Here is a 13113-nt window from a genome sequence, read left to right as displayed (position 1 = left end):
CTGCCCATTCTATATGAACTAATATATATTTATAATTTTTCATATTTATACGTGGTATGTTTTCCCATAATAAAAGATGAAAATTAAATCAGTTGGATTTTTAAAAAGAAAAGAAAGAAGCGAAGAATACACACCAGCTTTCTCCTGATTAGAGGAAGAGCCCCAAAGCTTCTATGGACACTCACTTTTCTCTTCTTCTTCTTGCATTATTATGAGGAATCCTTAGAGCTTGGGGAACTTGGATGACTTTGGCTAATAAGGAGCTCTGTGCCTTGAGCCCCCCAGGCCACAGAATAGTAAATAGTCTGTGCCTCCAGCCCTGCAGTGTGAGGTTCCAGTCCTGTGGGCTCCACTCCCGTCACCTGTATCAGGAGGCTCATGTCTCACCCTGTCTTCTTGCCAGCCTTGAGGATGGAGTCTGAGCCTCCATGGTGCACCACACAGGGAGGACAGTGGACCTGTTCTCCGTGGTCATGGCCCAGCAGAGGGGAAGGGCAGTTCAGTGAGTGCAGGGAAAAGAAAGAGAGATCAGACTCTTACTGTGTCTATGTAGAAAGGAAAGACATAAGAGACTCCATTTTGAGAAAGACCTGTACTTTCAACAATTGCTTTGCTGAAATGTTGTTAATGTGTAGCTTTGCCCCAGCCACTTTGACCCAACCTGAAGCTCACAAAAACATGTGTTGTATGAAATCAAGGTTTAAGGGATCTAGGGCTGTGCAGGACGTGCCTTGTTAACAAGATGTTTCCAAGCAGTATACTTGGTAAAAGTCGTCGCCATTCTCTAGTCTCAATAAACCAGGGGCACAATACACTGTGGAAAGCCGCAGGGAGCTCTGCCCTTGAAAGCGGCGTATTGTCCAAGGTTTTTCCCCATGGAATAGTCTGAATTGTGGCCTCGTGGGAGGAGAAAGACCTGACTGTCCATGAGCCCGACACCCGTAAAGGTTCTGTGCTGAGGTGGATTAGTCAAAGAGGAAAGCCTCTTGCAGTTGAGGGAGAGGAAGGCCGCTGTCTCCTGCCTGACCCTGGGAAATGAGTGTCTCGGTATAAAACCCGATTGTACATTTGTTCAATTCTGAGATGGGGGAAAACCGCCCTATGGTGGGAGGTGAGACATGTTTGCAGCAATGCTGCCTTGTTATTCTTTACTCCACTGAGATGTTTGGGTGGAGAGAAACATCAATCTGGCTTATGTACACGTCCAGTCTTAGTACCTTCCCATGAACTTCATTATGACATACATTCTATTGCTCACGTCTTCGTTGCTGACCTTCTCCTTATTATCACCCTGCCCTCCTACTACATTCCTTTTTGCTAAAATAATAAAAATAATAATCAATAAAAACTGAGGGAACTCAGAGGCCGGTGCCGGTGCAAATCCTTGGTATGCTGAGTGCCGGTCCCCTGGGCTCACTGTCATTTCTCTATACTTTGTCTCTGGGTCTTATTTCTTTCCTCAGTCTCTCATCCCACCCGACTAGAAATACCCACAGGTGTGGAAGGACGGGCCACCCCTTCAAGTGAGTGCTGAGGGACGGTCGGGAGCCTTGTTTTGTTTCCTCCTCCTCAGGACAAAGAGGAGAGTGCGCTGGGCAGATGGGAGGAGACCAATGTGCAAACTGTCCGCTCAGCAGAGTGTGCAGTTTCTGTTCTTGGATGTGCTGGGGGTCTCAGAAATCTTATTCAAAATTTTGCTACCCTCCCCCACTGGTTGTCCTTTTCATAGACATCTCACCCATGATAGCAGGGAATCAGTCCCTCTAAACTATTCCCTGAGAACAACAAAAAGATGATGAAGGTGATGATAAGGATAAAGAGGATGACGACAGACACCATGGCATCATGAACCCTTACTGAGGGTTTCCTAAAGGCCAGGCTCTGAGCTCTGTGCTCTATGCAGCTTGTTTCATTTCATCTGCGTAGTCTCCACGTTATTAGTGCACAATTTCAGAATGATTTTACAGACTAGAAAAGGAGCAACGCCTTTTCAAATAACTCGTACTCGATCATGAAGCCAAAAAGGGTGAAGTCCAATTTCATCCAGGCAGTCTAAGTCCAGACACATGGCATTTGGCCAGTCCTCTCCCTGCAACCAACCTGCCCTCTCAAATTCTCATCACTCAGGCGGATGCCCCTGCTCACTGTGCCCTTCCCTTTGGGGGTTCCTTGTAGACCACAGCTAGACCAGTGAGTGCCACAATCACTGTGTCAAGTATGGAAACAGCAGCTGAGATCACATCGAGGATTCCAGAAAGAATTGGCACAGGATCATTTGGGACACATCTCTCCCTTGCCCCTGTTCCTGGCTTTCCTTACAGCTCTCGACTTCCTCCGAGGAGTCATCAATTCGGAGTTTGGCTTCCATTCCTATTGAGGAAGCTGGAAAGTGTTTCAAAAATGCTCCTCCGATGTGCCTGTGGTTAAGACCTCTGAGCTCTGCTTAAAACTTTTGGAAGCTGGGAGCGGTGGCTCACGCCTGTAATCCCAGCCCTTTGGGAGGCTGAGGCAGGTGAATCACAAGGTCAGGAATTCGAGACCAGCCTGGCCAACATGGTAAAACCACATCTCTACTCAAAATAGAAAAAAATGAGCCAGGCGTAGTGGCGGGCACCTGTCATCTCAGCTAATTGGCAGGCTGAGGCAGGAGAATAGCTTGAACCTGGGATGCAGAGGTTGCGGTGAGCCGAGATCACTCCATTGCACTCCAGCCTGGGCAACGGAACGAGACTCCGTCTCAAAACAACAAAAACAAAAACCAAAAAACCCCACAACTTTTTGAGAGTTGGAAGACCAAGAAGTATAGTACCCGGGACTTCGAGTCTGGCCATGAATTTTGAATACCACCCTTTCTACTTCTCTGTATGGCAAAGGGTGAGATGTCCATCCTCTGAGACTCAGCACTCTCATCTGACTTGATTTCCAGTTGATCCGATGGAAGTGAGTGACGATTAAGCTGATCGTGGGCGCCCGCTGTGTGATCTCTAGGTGACGGATACATAAAGTAAAGGCAAAGTGAATTTTAGATACATTCCTTAAGATTTTCAGCTTCAACTCCACACAATTCAACGGAAATATCCCCTGACCTGAAGTTCTGCTTTCCCTGCATTCCACACAGGATGTTTTGTTTTGTCCTTCTCTCAGTAAGTACTGAGTATTGTGAGAGGAACAAGGGAGTCTCTTTTGTTTCTGATTCCCCAGATCCTATATCTTTCTTGGCACATAGGAGACAGCAAAAGTCAAAATCTATGTTAATGGTTGAATTGACCCTTCCTTGCTTCACCAAAATTGGCTGTCATCAGGGTGACTTTCACTTACTTGATTCTTTTTGTTTTTTGTTTTTTGAGACGGAGTTTTGCTCTCGTTGCCCAGGCTGGCGTGCAGTGGTGTGACCTCAGCTCACTGTAGTCTCTGCCTCCCAGGTTCAAGCCATTCTCCTGCCTCAGCCTCCCGAGTAGCTGGGACTACAGGCACGCGCCCCCATACCGGGTGAAGTTGTTGTATTTTTAGTAGAGGCGGGGTTTCACCATGTTGGCCAGGATGGTCTTGATCTCCTGACCCCGTGATCCGCCCTCCTCGGCCTCCCAAAATGCTGGGATCACAGGCGTGAGCCACCGCGTCCAGCCAAACTTTCTGATGAAAACTCTAAGTCCACCTAAGCTAAGGACAGGAGTTAGAGCTTACGTGAATTTTAAAACAAGACCCACTGATTTGAGTAAGCAATTACTCTCTCGAAGGAGAAAAGTCCAAAAACAGAATGATGAAATCACTAGGACCTAACTGGCATGTGGAACTATTTTCTGCTTATGAACTATCAACTTTCATTTCATTTCCAGATGGCATGGTCTCAGCTGTTATACAGTGTTTATGAATGTTCTAAATCAAGGGAATTTGTATCAATTTAGTAGAATAAATAAAATATTTGAGTTCTTAATTTCCTTCAATTAGGATAACCTTTTTCTTAAAGTGAAGACAATGGTTTTATTACATCTTGTTCTTCGGAAAAGATAGGCTGTATTTTCTAGCAATTACGAATTTGTTATATATGATGATCTGGTTCTTGGAACGTTCTTGAAGCTAGTGTCTCTAAGGCAGGTGTGTACAGCAAGACGTGAATAACACAGCAATCGATGTTGAAAGCATTATAAGGCAATTGAGCTTGTCAGAACTACAAAATATTGCTGAGTGTGGATTGCTCTGATATCTGAAAACATTACTTGTGAATTGCTTATATCCAAAATGCAGACACAAGGCTGGGTATTGGTTTACTTGTTTCTGATTTTTCAACCATCTTTTCCAGGCAAAAGGTGTCCAAACTATACAGACCCACAGAGTCTAACAGATGTCTCTCTATTCCTCCTCCTCCAACTCTCAGAGGATCCAGAACTGCAGCCGGTCGTCGCTGGGCTGTTCCTGTCCGTGTGCCTGGTCACGGTGCTGGGGAACCTGCTCATCATCCTGGCCATCAGCCCTGACTCCCACCTCCACAACCCCATGTACTTCTTCCTCTCCAACCTGTCCTTGCCTGACATCGGTTTCACCTCCACCACGGTCCCCAAGATGATTGTGGACGTCCAGTCTCACAGCAGAGTCCTCTCCTATGCAAGCTGCCTGACTCAGATGTCTCTCTTTGCCATTTTTGGAGGCATGGAAGAGAGACATGCTCCTGAGTGTGATGGCCTATGACCGGTTTGTAGCCATCTGTCACCCTCTATATCGTTCAGCCATCTTGAACCCGTGATTCTGTGGCTTCCTAGATTTGTTGTCTTTGTTTTGTTTTGTTTTGTTTGTTTTTTTCTCAGTCTTTTAGACTCCCAGCTGCACAACTTGATTGCCTTACAAATGACCTGCTTCAAGGATGTGGAAATTCCTAATTTCTTCTGGGAACCTTCTCAACTCCCTCATCTTGCATGTTGTGACACCTTCACCAGGAACATCAACATGTATTTCCCTGCTGCCGTATTTGGTTTTCTTCCCATCTCTAGGACCTTTTCTCTTACTGTAAAATTGTTTCCTCCATTCTGAGGGTTTCATCATCAGGTGGGAAGTATAAACCTTCTCCACCTGTGGGTCTCACCTGTCAGTTGTTTGCTGATTTTATGGAACAGGCATTGGAGGGTACCTCGGTTCAGATGTGTCATCTTCCCCGAGAAAGAGTGTAGTGGCCTCAGTGATGTACACGGTGGTCACCCCCATGCTGAACCCCTTCATGTACAGCCTGAGAAACGGGGATATGAAAAGTGTCCTGCGGCGGCCGCACGGCAGCACAGTCTAATCTCAATATCTTCTTATCTGTTCCATTCCTTTTGTAGGGTGGGTTAAAAAAGGCAGCAAGATCAAATAAGAATGATATCACAGGGTGAACACCCACTGTGACATTACGAGTAATACCTCCCTAGGATATAGAATATACTGTCACAGAGTACACACACATGGGGTACACCCACTGTGATATTAGAAGCAATATCTCCCTAAAGTATGATGAAAAATATCACAGAGTGTGCAGTCTGTGTGATATGAGGAGGCATATTTACCCTGGATATCACGACTCATATCAAGGGTGTACACACACCGGGTATACGCACTGTGATATCAGGAGTTGCATCTCCCTAGGATATTACGAATAATATCACAGGATATACACTATGTGTGAACATCCACTGTGATATTTGAAGTCATACCTCTCTATGTGATTACAAATAATATCAAAGTGTGTACACCCCTGTGACATATTAGGAGTAACATCCTTCTAGGGTATTACAGATAACGTCACAAGGTGTACACCTTCTGTGACCTTTTGCGCACACTTTGTGCCATTCAAGGAAACATCCCCCTAGGATATTACGACAGGCGTAATATCCTGTCGAATAATGACACAGGCGGTTGACACACATGGTGTACATCTCCTGTGCCATCAGCAGTAACATTCCTCTAGGATATTACGAATAATATCACAGCAGGTGTACACATATGGTGTTCACCCCATGTGAACATTAGGAGGAACATGCCCCTAGGGTATTAGGAATAGTATCACAGGCGTTGAATACGCATGATATATGCCCCCGGTGACATTGAAAGTAACATCACCCTAGGATATTATGAATAACATCACAGGGAGTACACCCCGTGTGACATTAGGAGTAACATCCCCCGAGGATATAATGAATAATATCAGGGGGCGCACATACATTGTGACCTTAGTGGTAACATCTCTTTAGGATATTACCAATAATATCACAGGGTGTCCACTGACCGTGATATTAGGAGTCCCATTTTCCTAGGATATTATGGATAATATCACAGGAGGTGTTCACACACAATATGTACACCATGTGTGTACACCCAATGTGATATTTGAAGTCATAAGTCCATAGGATCTTACGAATATTATCAAAGGGTGTACACCCCATGTGACATTAAAAGTAACATCCCTTTTGGATATTCCGAATGCTATCACAGGCTGTGATATTAGGAGTAAGCTCTTCCTAGGATAACCCATGTGATATTAGGAGTAACCCCTTCCTAGGATATTACGAATAACATCACAGGGTGTACACCCCTTTAACTTTAAAAGTAACACCACCCTAGAATATTACAATAATATAACAGGGTGTACAACCCCTGTGACATTACGAGTAACATCTCCCTAGGATATTTCGAATGATGTCACTGGGGGCACACCCTCTGTGATATTAGCAGCAACATCTTTCTAGGAGATTACGAATGATATCACAAGGTGTACACTCACTCTGATATTGGAAGGAATATCTCCCTAGCATATAAGCTATCACATCACAGAGTGTACACACATGGTGTACACCCACTGTGTTATTAGAAGCAATATCTCCCAATGATATTATGAAAAATATCACAGGGTGTACCCTCTGTGGGATACTAGAAGTAATGTTTACCATGGATATTACAAATAATATCACAGGATGTACACACATGGGGTACACCCACTGTGATATTAGGAGTTATATCTCCCTAAGATATTACAAATAATATCCCAGTGGGTGTAGCCCATGTGTGTACACCCACTGTGATCATTAAAGTAATATCTCTCTATAAGATTACAAATAATATCGAAGGCTGTACAGCCCCTGTGACATTAGGAGTAACATCCCCCTACAATATTGGGAGCAATATCACACGGTGTACACCCCTGTAACGTTAGGGGTAACATCCCCCCAGAATATTACTAATAATATCACAAGGCGTACACGCATTCTGACATTAGTGGTAATATCCAGCTAGCATATTTTCAATAATATCACAGAAGGAAGACACCTGTGATATTACGAGTGACATCCCCCTGGAATAGTAGGAATACTATCACAGGGTATACACCTCCTGTGATATTAGGAGAATCATCTCACCAGAATATTACAAATAATGTCACAGTGTGTTATCTTCTGTGACATTAGGAGTATAGACCCCTGGGAAATTTTGAATACTATCACAGGGTGTACACCACTGTGATGTTAGGAGTAACATCCTTCTACGATATCATGAATAATATCACAATGTGTACACCCGCTGTGTCATTAACAGTACAATTGCCCTAGGATATTATGTAATAGAACACAGGGACTACACGCCATGTGACATTAGAAGTCACATCCCCCGAGGATATAAGGAATAATATCAGGGAATGTACTTGCATTGGAACATCAGTAGTCACATCTCTTTAGGATAATACGAACAATATCAAAGGGTGTACACGCATTGTGAAATTAGTAGTGAACTCCTGCTGGGATATTACGAATTTTATGACAGGGTCTACACGCCCTGGGACATTAGTAATCACGTTTTCCTAGAATAAGATGAAGAATATTAAAAGGCGTACAGGACCTGTGATTTACGAGTTACATTTCTATAGAAGATTACACGTAATATCACTGGGTGTACACCCCGTGTGATGTTAGCAGTCATATCAAACAAAACTATAACGAATAATTTCACAAGGTGTGCAACATCTGTGACATTAAAAGTAACATTTCCCTAGAATATGACGATAATATCACAGAGTGTACACCCTCGTTGATATGAGGAGTGACATCTTATAAGGGTAATACGAGTAATTCGAAAAGGTATTCAAACCCTGTGACATAAAGAGTGACATGCTTCCAGGATATTCCGAATCATACCAAAGGGAAAATACTCTGTGTGACAATAAAATCAACCTCCCCTTAGGAGATTAAGAATAATAGCATAAGCTGTACACACATTGTGGCATTATTATTAACGTACCGCTAGGGTATTGCGAATAATATCAGAGTGTATAGAGACTTGTGAAATAAGGATTCACGTTTCGCGACAATACCACGAATAATATCACAGGGTGTATAACCCCTGGGACTTAAACACTGACACCATCCTAGAATATGGAAAATAATGTCCCAGGGTGTTCACTAAGTGTGGCAGTAGAGAAAACATAATAGGAGAAAGGGAGTAATATCAACCGCTCTCCCCGCTGGATATTACGAGCCACATCGCAGGGGGGTGAGGGCGCCCCCCGAGATGCGGGGAGTAATAGCACCCGCCTCTCCTCCCCGGATGTTACGATCCAAATCGAAGCGGGGCAAGGCACCCCCCGCGATGCGGGGAGTAAGAGCCAGCCTCTCTTGCCCCCCTGGCTCTTAGGATCCGCGGTGGACTCACAGACTGTTTACCGTATTGTGAGTAATATCATCTCCCCCTCTGGAGATTATAAACTGTTTCACAGACGGGTGTACACCCGTCTGTATTGAATGTAGTATCATCCTCTTCCTCCCTGAGTATTAAGAACTGTATCACAGGGGTGTTTCTACTCCCTGGGATATCGCGTGTCATATCCTCCTCTCCCAGGCTGCAATTGGAAGCAATATCAGTCGGGGCTGTCCACCTTCGGTCATTTTGAAAGTAATATCCTCTTCCCTCCAGGATCATGGGAACAATATCCCTGGGGGGTGTCCGCTTTCTGCCATATATGTAGTCATATGATGCCCTCTGCCTTGGAATATTAGGAAGGACCATCTCACACGGGGATGTACACTTCCTGCGATATTAGGAGTAATATCAGACGCTTCTTCCGTGAATATTAGGAGCAATTTCACCGAGTAGATGCACATCCAGCGCTATATTGGGTGTAATGTCATACTCCACCCCCTGGAGATTATGTTTGGATCAATATCACTGGCTGGGTGTACACCTGCTGCAATGTTGAACGTAATATCATGCTCTCTCCCTCCCTGGACATTAGGAGCAATAGCACAGGTGGGTGTAGCCCCACTGAGGTATTAGGTGTAATATTAGTATGAATTATTCCTCATTTATTATTATCATGAATATGAATGACCGTTATTAATATTAATATTAGGAAATAATTGCTAATAAAATGTTTTCAGATTATTAATATTAATATTTATTATTTGGAGCTAATATGACTGTTTTCTAATGAATAAGATCAATATCAGTTATTAATATCAAGCATCATTAACCATTAATATTAATCATTTACTGTTATCGTTAGTATAACTAATATTAATTATCCTTATTATCGGTATTGATTTTAAAAATTATATTATCAGTTATTAATATTGATAATTAGTGTCAATTAATAATTGAGATTATTAATTGTGGTAAGTCGCATTGCGCCATTTCACCCCTCCCTCGGCAGGTCGTTTACGACCCAAAACGGGGACACAAATGCCCCTAAGAGAGCAGCGGTATACTGGGATGGATGAAGATGGTCACGTGGTGGAGAGGCGTGCTTTTGGCTACCAGCCCTTCACCTGCGTCGACCTTCACTGGAAAAACAATACACCGCCCTATAGCGAAAAGCCACAAGCCCTAATTGATTTGCTCCAAGCTGTTATCCAGACCCACAACCCCACCTGGGCTGATTGGCACCAGTTGCTCATGTTCCTCTTTAACAGCGAAGAAAGGCAGAGAGTCCTCCAAGCAGCAACTAAGTGGCTAGAGGAACATGCACCAGCTGATAATCAAAACCCCCAAGAGTATGGAAGGACCCAGTTGCCAGGAACTCACCCCCAGTTGGACCCACATGAAAGAGAGGAGATGCAAAGGCTAAACCGAGACAGGGAAGCTCTATTGGAAGGATTAATGAGGGGAGCTCAGAAGGCCACAAACGTTAACAAGGTCTCTGAGGTCATTCAGGGAAAAGAAGAAAGTCCAGCGCAATTCTACCAGAGACTGTGTGAGGCCTATGGTATGTATACTCCCCTTGATCCCGATAGCCCTGAAAATCAGCGCATGATTCACATGGCTTTACTCCGTCAAAGCGCAGAAGACATGAGAAGAAAACTGCAGAAACAGCCTGGGCTTGCAGGGATGAATCCATCACAATTACTAGAAATAGCTAGCCAGGTGTTTGTAAACAGGGATGCAGTAAGCCGTAAGGAAAACGGCAAAGAGAATGGAAGTCAGGCCCAGTGACACGAAGGCCTGTTGTTAGCTGCAGCAATCAGAGGGGCCCTCCCAAAGAGGCAAGGGAAGGGGGGCCCTGGGAAAGAAACTCAGCTTGTCTGTCACAGTTTGCAGCGTAACCAGTGTGCTTATTGTAAAGAAATAGGACAGTGGAAGAACAAATGTCCTCAGCTCAAAAGAAAACAAGGTGACTCAGAGCAGGAGGCCCCGGACAAGGAGGAAGGGGCCCAGCTCAACCTGGCAGAAGGGTTCTTGGACTGAGGGAGACCGGGCTTAAGCGTCCCCAAAGAGCTTCTAGTCAGAACGACAGTCGGGAATACAGACATTGACTTTCTTGTAGATAGCCGTGTTGAACATTCGCTAGTAACCGCTCCGGTCGCCCCCTTATCCAAAAAGACTATTGACGTCATCGGAGCCATGGGGGTTTCAGCAAAGCAAGCTTTCTGCTTGCCTCGGACTTGTACTGTAGGAGGACATAAAGTCATTCATCAGTTTTAGTACATGCCTGACTGTCCCTTGACCTTTTTGGGAAGGGACCTGCTCAGCAAGCTGAGAGCCACTATCTCTTTGACAGAGCACAGCTCTTTGCTGCTCAAGTTACCCAGAACGGGAGTCATTATGACCCTTATGGTCCCCCGAGAGGAGGAATGGAGACTTTTCTGAACTGAGCCGGGCCAAGAGAGAAGACCAGCTCTGGCTGAGCGGTGGCCAAGAGTAGGGGCAGAAGACAACCCTCCGGGATTGGCCAGTTAGGGTCCCAGCCGGTTAGGCAAAAACAGGACCCAGTCCCCAGAGGAGCTCTTCAAGGTATCGAGGTCCGTCTCAAGCACCTAAGAACTTTTGGAATTATTGTTCCTTGTCAGTCTCCATGCAACACTCCCCTCTTGCCTGTTCCCAAGCCATGGACCAAGGACTACCGGCCGGTACAGGATTTGTGCTTGTTTCATCCAGCTACACTGACTTTACATCCAACAGTACCTAACCTGTCCACATTGTTGGGGTTGCTGCCAGCTGAGGACAGCTGGTTCACCTGCTTGGACCTGAAAGACTCTTTCTTTCCTATGAAATTAGCCCCTGAGAGGCAGAAGCTGTTTGCCTTTCAGTGGGAAGATCCGGAGTCAGGTGTCACTACTCAGTACACTTGGACCGGGCTTCCCCAAGGGTTCGAGAACTCCCCCACCATCTTCGGGGTGGCGTTGGCTAGAGACCTCCAGAAGTTTCCCACCAGAGACCTAGGCTGCGTGTTGCTCCAGTAGGTTGATGACCTTCTGCTGGGACATCCCACGGCAGTCGGGTGTGCCAAGGGAACAGATGCCCTACACCGGCACCTGGAGGACTGTGGGTATCAGGTGTCCAAGAAGAAAGCTCAGATCTGCCGACAGCAGGTACGTTCCTTGGGATTGACTATCTGACAGGGGTCGGAACACAGCCCGGGATCAGAAAGAAAGCAGGTCATTTGCAATCTAGCGGAGCCTAAGAGCAGAAGGCAGGTGAGAGAATTCTTAGGAGCTGTGGGGTTTTGTAGACTGTGGATCCCAAACTTTGCAGTATTAGCCAAGCCTTTGTATGAGGTCACCAAGGGGGCAGGGACCGGGAACCTTTGGAATGCAGATTCCAACAACAGCAAGGCTTTCATGAGTTAAAGGAAAAACTTCTGGCAGCTCCAGCCCTGGGGCTACCCGATCTGACAAAGCCTTCTCCATTGTATGCATCAGAGAGAGAAAAGATGGCAGCTGGACTTTGAACCCAAACTGTGGGGCCCAGGCTGAGGCCGGTGGCCTACGTCTCTCAAAAACTAGACGGGGATTCTAAAGGATGGCCCCCCTGTTTGAGGGTTTTGGCAGCAACTGCCCTGCTAGTACAAGAAGCAAATAAGCTGACTCTTGGGCAAAACCTGAACATAAAGGCCTCCCATGCTGTGGTGACTTTAATGAATACTAAAGGACATCATTGGCTAACAAATGCCACACTCACCAAGTACCAGACTTTGCTCTGTGAAAATCCCCGTATAACCATTGAAGTTTGTAACACCCTGCACCCTGCCACCTTGCTCCTGGTATCAGAGAGCCCTGTCGAGCCTGATTGTGTAGAAGTGTTGGACTCAATTGACTCTAGCAGACCTGATCTCCGGGGTCAGCCTTGGGCATCAGTAGACTGGGAACTATACAAGGATGGGAGCAGCTTCTTCAACCCCCAAGGAGAGAGACATGCAGGGTATGCAGTGATAACCCTGGACACTGTTGTTGAAGCCAGATCGTTGCCCCAGGCCACTTCAGCCCAGAAAGCTGAACTCATTGCTTTCATTCGGGCCTTAGAACTCAGTGACGATGAGACTGTCAACATTTACACTGATTCTCGGTATATCTTTTGAACCCTTCAAATGCATGGAGCGTGATAGAAAGACAAGGGCCTATTGAACTCTGGGGGAAAAGACAGAAAATATCAACAGGAAATCTTGCAATGATTAGAAGCAGTATGGAAACCTCACAAGGTGGAAGTTATGCATTGCAGGGGGCACCAGCGAGCTTCCACCTTGCTGGGTTTGGGGAATTCCCGCGCTGACTCAGAGGCTCAAAAAGCAGCATCTGCCCCCTTCTGGGCATCAGTCACAGCTCCTCTGCTCCCTCAAGCACCTGATCTTGGACCTACTTCTTCTAAAGAAGAAAAGGACTTTGTCCAGGT

At 45.6% G+C, this 13113-nt stretch overlaps 1 pseudogene; it reads left to right on the top strand.

Moving 5' to 3' along the window:
• Nucleotides 1-4372: 4372 nt before the first annotated feature.
• Nucleotides 4373-5390, top strand: LOC117981188 (olfactory receptor 7E24-like; annotated as a pseudogene).
• Nucleotides 5391-13113: the final 7723 nt, after the last annotated feature.

This window comes from Pan paniscus, chromosome 6 (genome assembly GCF_029289425.2).
Source record: "Pan paniscus chromosome 6, NHGRI_mPanPan1-v2.0_pri, whole genome shotgun sequence".
NCBI lineage: Eukaryota > Metazoa > Chordata > Mammalia > Primates > Hominidae > Pan > Pan paniscus.
This window is presented reverse-complemented; position numbering and strand designations above follow the sequence as displayed.